This window comes from Amblyraja radiata, chromosome 33, assembly GCF_010909765.2.
Source record: "Amblyraja radiata isolate CabotCenter1 chromosome 33, sAmbRad1.1.pri, whole genome shotgun sequence".
Taxonomy (NCBI): Eukaryota; Metazoa; Chordata; class Chondrichthyes; order Rajiformes; family Rajidae; genus Amblyraja; species Amblyraja radiata.
In genome coordinates, this window is record NC_045988.1 from 23,544,923 (window position 1) to 23,551,063 (window position 6,141).

At 43.8% G+C, this 6,141-nt stretch overlaps 1 non-coding gene across 1 annotated transcript; it reads left to right on the forward strand.

Moving 5' to 3' along the window:
* The first annotated feature begins 551 nt into the window (after positions 1-551).
* On the forward strand, positions 552-743 carry LOC116991411. The gene has a single exon (XR_004416784.1). It is a non-coding gene; the product is annotated as a U2 spliceosomal RNA (small nuclear RNA).
* The last annotated feature ends 5,398 nt before the right edge of the window (positions 744-6,141 follow it).

The window sequence follows — 6,141 nt, forward strand, 5'->3', positions numbered from 1 at the left end:
GTCCCTACAAGAACAAGGAACCAGAAACCGAAGAAAACTACAATGAAGACAGATATGTATGGTTCCTACCATCACATAAAGGTTAAGGGTTGTACTAACAAGGGGTGGATGAATCACGCCTGGTTAGGAAGCTATCACTCTTGGTAGTTATATACCAAAAAATAAATACAAGGGGAATAGAATTAATATCTTGCCACCAATTCAGCAAGCACCCCAAGGGGTCTACCCTCCCACGATGGTGAATGTCGCACCATCATTGATAAACCACTTGAGTATTTCACCAGGTATACCCATTCATGGGATTTGTAACTACTACCATGGATCCAAGGATACTTTATGGTAGACATCGACCTTGAAGATGCACACTATTCAGTACCTTCTCATATAAGTTTTGGATATACCGCAATTACCTGGATGGAGTAACCATGATGAGCGTTGCGGCATTTAAGTCAAAGTTATCCAGAATCAACTAGCCTTGACACTTAGAAACATTCCGTCATGGCATGTCTATATATTAACGACAAACTATCCTTGGATACAGCTTTAGCTGCATCGCTTCTCGGCCTTTGGGCTAAGATCAAGTGTAGTACCTGTTCTTATCAGTTTAATAATCTGATACGTCCCTTATCTAGGGACCATATATTAAATTGAATTTTGGAACAGGGAGATGGAATAGGGGCTTGCTCCGTCCACTCCACGCATCGATCCAGTATTGCAGTGCCTCTGGGAACGGTGCACAAAATATATATCCAGATATTTACGTTGACCATCCACAACTTTGCTATCTGGTATTCATTAAGACTATCAGTCATGGTGCATTAACCACCAATCAACTACGTGGCAAAGTATTTGGGATATAGCAGCATTACCAGCTACTGAACTTTGTACCTTTCCTATGAGCTGAGATACTAGTGTTCAAAACTATCTCCATACCTGTAATATGGGGGCAAATGGATTAATCTGTAGTGTTATCATGGAATTTATCGGCAGGAAGGATTATGGTTGTACACTTCCACCTGTTTTGAGTAACATCTTATGTGTCCTGATGTGTTCCTGAGCTTGTAATACTTAATGCCAATATGAATTGACTTAAACATGTTATATATTAACTTACTTAATTCTAGTGAAGCATTTGCTCAGTAATCCACCAAATTTGCATGTTCGTTTATAAGATAACAACATCACAGTGGTGACATATACCAAACCACTTGGGCGGAGAACATCGATATTAGGTGACAATTTATTAACAATTGGAAACCGTATGTCGTCAAACATGTTTGACCATCAGTAACTCACCTATCAGGTGAGCTAAATATTGTAAACATACATTTAAACCAAAAATATTTGCTGAAATTACTAAGCAATATGGACACCAGATATCGATTCCTTATATCCAATTAAATCACCACGTACTAACTTACGTCACATGAAACCAATCTCAAGGCAGCGGCAATGGAGACATTCCCGCGTATTGAGGGGTGGGGGGTACCTAATCTCTATGTTTTCCTTTCTTTCTACCTCTTCAATAGGTACTACGGCTTCATCAGTCGGGTACTACGCAAATTACAGTGGACCAAGTCCACAAGCATGGTTCCCAGTGATCCTCGACATGGTCATTAAAAGAATTGCAGAATTGGGAAGACCATTGCTGTGCTTGGATCAGCAGCGCTATCAACCTGATGACAGCATTCCGTTGCATATCCTAGGGAACATACATGAGGAGCATCAAGAAATGGTACACTGTTTTCCAAAACAGGAATTACACATTCAACTATAACAAAAAACTGTACTGGAGCTCCTGGCAGGTCTTCACCACAATGAAGGACATGTTCTGTTAACCTACTCAACTTGGGTACCGCTCACTGGTGATCAGATACAGGAGAGGTATATCAATCCATTCCCCAGAAATAGGTACACCCAAATTGGGATGTCAGTGAAATCCTGACATACCTTAGGGGATGATCACCAGCCAGGTCACTCACCCTGGAACAGCCTACCCTGAAGATGGACATGCTGGTGGCCTTACATCAACACAAAGAGCCAGCTCTCCCATCTACTGCGATGGGACAACATGGTTATAACACCAGATAGTGTCACATGCCCATTCAAGGGTTGGCCAAACAGAACAGACCAGGAACATCAGGTCCAGTCATGAAATTCCGGGCATACCCACCTGAATCACGTTTTATGTGTCATGACCCATATAACCATATAACCATATAACCACATAACAATTACAGCACGGAAACAGGCCATCTCGGCCCTACAAGTCCGCGCCGAACAATTTTTTTCCCTTAGTCCCACCTGCCTGCACTCATACCATGACCCACTTAGAGATCGACACAATAAGGAATACCGAGGGAGAGGAAAAAGCCTTATGGGTCAGCCACAGGAAACCTCATGGTCGGGTGACGAGCTAAACTATCTCTAGTGGCTCAAGCGGGTACTGGGAGTTGCTGGAGTAAATACTAACGTGTATAAAATCTTATTCCACCAGGACAGCTTCCACGTCAGTAACTAAGAGGATGGACGAGCCTATGGACCACATCCTGGCTACTGCAGGGTGGTCTACGAGTATACGTTGCAAACTTTTATAACAAACCACTGACAGAACCTGTATCGTTTGCAGAAAAAGAATCTGCAAAAAATATATAATTTAAGCCCGGGGGAGCAATTGGTCTTGTTGGTGTTAATAACACCATTATTGTTTTTACAAACAGATTCATGGTTGATTACGATAACATACTTCCTCCCTCGAATGACTTCGGCAGCGAGTGAAGTATGAACTGTTACACGGTTTGAAATCACAGAGCTTTGAAGTCTTCACGTAGTCACTCACGTGACTCCGAAGTAAAATAGTAAGATTAAACGAGAACTTACCAGTTTGAAGTTTGATCTGTATTTTATGAGGAGTTACGATGAGGGATTACGTGCCCTCCGCTCCCACCCTCATTATATGGATCAAACTAATAAATTGATGTCTCCTTATCTTTACTATGTTTACTTCAAATAACTGTGTCTATCTGTGATTCCACACCGCTGCTTGGAAGTATGCCGCGCCTGCGCACTGAGCGGGTTCTTCACGTAATCCCTCATCGTAACTCCTCGTAAAATACAGATCAAACTTCAAATTGGTAAGTTCTCGTTTAATCTTACTATTTTTCAGCATGTTGAAACATTCATGGTGACCATAATGAGGCCGCGACTAGTTCCCAGAATGCGGGAACTCCTCGCGAACATGAAGGCGACTCCCCAGCAACTACCCGCGAACATGTGGCGACCATGTGGCGACTGCATAGTCTCCTGCAGTCGCCTAAAAAGTCGCCTAAGTGGGACAGGCCCATAAGATGTAGTCTTATTTTTCAGGTCTGGGTAAAGTGAATGTGGAGAGGATGTTTCCACCAGTGGGAGAGTCTAGGACCAGAGGCCACAGCCTCAGAATAAAAGGATGTACCTTTAGAAAGGAGATGAGATGGAATTTCTTTAGTTAGAGGGTGGTGAATCTGCGGAATTCATTACCATAAACGGCCATGGAGGCCATGTCATTGTATATTTTCAAGGCTGAGATTGACAGATTCTTGATTAGTAAGGGTGTCAGGGGTTGTGGGGAGAAGGCAGGAGAATGGGGTTGAGATGGAAAGATAGATCAGCCATGATTGAATGGCAGAGTAGACTTGATGGGTCGAATGGTCTAATTCTGCTCCTATAACCAATGCAAAGTTGGACACTAGTTTGATGTTTACAGGTAATTCCATGCACTTTATCCAATCCTCCAGTGAGTCACATTATGAGAATTCTGATACGAAGTGTCCACGTTGCAATTGCACTTTGTACTTCAGGGTTACTGATGTGATTCCATTTAAAATGCCATCAATGAGAATAATATCTGCACAGTTTAATAGTTTTCTCCCACATCTCTATCTGCAAACCATCTGCTGATTTGTATTTTTCGAAACACAATATGCTTGACCCTCATCTGTTGGTAACCTTGCTTCAGGAGAATGCCCATCATTTACAATGGATTCGGCCCATTTCTTGGGTTGTCTGAATACCAAGCAATGATGGAGAATCTGCCAAGCATAGCTCATTGAGCTTGTCAGGTCTGCTTTACCGTCTCTTTATCAGGCTGTCAGTCCCAATGTTGACAGATTCATTTTCCAGCTCTTATATTAAGCCAGTTGACGTTAATAGAAATGCTTTTTCATCCAACACCACAATATCTCTGATCACACTTAGTAATGATGCCTTTCACTGTGATAATTGCAAAATTATATGCAATGTATATGTATATATATATAGAGATATATATATATATCTATATATATATATCACGCATACGCAGAAATCAACCATTGACAGGTCTGTTGTTATGTGCTATCCACAATCTTATGAATTATTCCAGTCGCCTTCATATCAATGACCTTGAGAGAATGCAGCTTGTAAGAAGATGACTTCAGGTAGGAACCCCTTATGTTATCATGACATTTGTGCAAGATACAATTGGAAAAACATTCAATCTTGAATGATTGTCTGGCGGCACAGTAACACAATTGCTAGAGCTGCCTCCTCACAGCGCAAGAGACTCGGCTTCCATGAGACCATGAACCATGAAGAATTAGGCCATTCAGCCCATCGTGTCTGTACCGGCATTCAATCATGGCTGATCTACTTTTCCCCCTCAAGCATTCTCCTTATAGCCTTTGACGCCCATACAAAAAACACTTTACACTGTACCTCAGCACAGTGACCTAAACTAGACTAATCTAGAACCTACCAATCTCCATTTTAAAAATACCCAGTGACTTGGCCTCCACCGCCGTCAGTGGCAATGAACTCCACAGAATTCCACACATTTCCAATGAATCCCTGGGTTTGAACCTGACCTCAGGTGCTGCCTGTATGGAGTTTGTACATTCTCCTTGTGACTGCGTGGGTTTCCTTTGGGTGCCCCGGTTTCCTCCCAAATCCCAAAGACGTGCTGGTTTGTAGGTATTAGCCTCTTTAAATTGACCCTAGTGTGTAGGGAGTAGATGAGAAAGTGGCCTAATGTGGAACTAGTGTGAACAAGTGTGAACAAGGTCACCATGGACTTGGTGGGCCAAAGGACCTCTTTCCATGCCGTGTCCCTGAACGTTCTAAACTGGAAAGGGAACAAAGTATTGGTCTGGACAAATTGGGAGTAAAATTAAATGTAACCAGAGGACATAGTTTTAAGGTGAGAGAGGAACGATTTATCAGGAATCTGAGGGGCAATATTTTCACACAGAGGGTGGGGAATATATGGATATATGGCAACAACTATAACAACATTTTAAAAGCTTTTGGACAGGTACATAGATAGAATAGGTAAGGTTTAGAGGGATATGGGCCAAATGCTGGCGGGAGAGATTAGTGTAATTTGGTTGGCATGAGCAAGCTGGGCCGAAGGGCCTGTTTCTGTGCTGTATGACTCAATGACTATGACTGCATCAGTAGAGAAGGAATAGGAATGAAAACAATCACTGATGGGTGGAACGGCGCTCACGTGAGGGCGACCCGGCTCGGGGCTGGAACGTTGCTCCGGTGGCTGAGACGGCGTTCTGGCGGCGGCGGCCTGAGTCCGGGTTTCGGCCGCGGGCCAGTGGACGACGTCGTCAACAGCTGCGTCCGCTGGACTGGAGGGCGGCAGCTTCGACCACCCCTGGGCTCCGGCCCGTTCGCGGAGCTCGGTGAGCCGCGGGACTGACTTACCATCGCCCGGTGGGGAATCGCCTCAGCGCAGAGGGAGAAGAGGAGGGAAGAGATAGCAGCCCTAAGATTTTTGCCTCCATCACAGTGAGGAGGTGCTTGGTGGACTCACTGTGGTGGATGTTAATTTGTGTTTACTGTCTGTTCTGTTGTTTATTATTGTATGTATGGCTGCAGGTAACGACATTTCGTTCAGACCGTAAGGTCTGAATGACAAATAAAGGATCTAATTCTAATTCTGATGAGTATTTTCATAAGGAGCAATGGGTCTGGAGAACAGGGAGATCAGTGAATTCTTCAACTTCAAGTAAAACCACCGTTACCGTCTCTCTTTTGCCTGTGCACGGAAACAGGCCCTTCGGCCCAACTTGCCCATGCCAACCAGGCTGCCCCATCCATACTAGTCCCACCTGC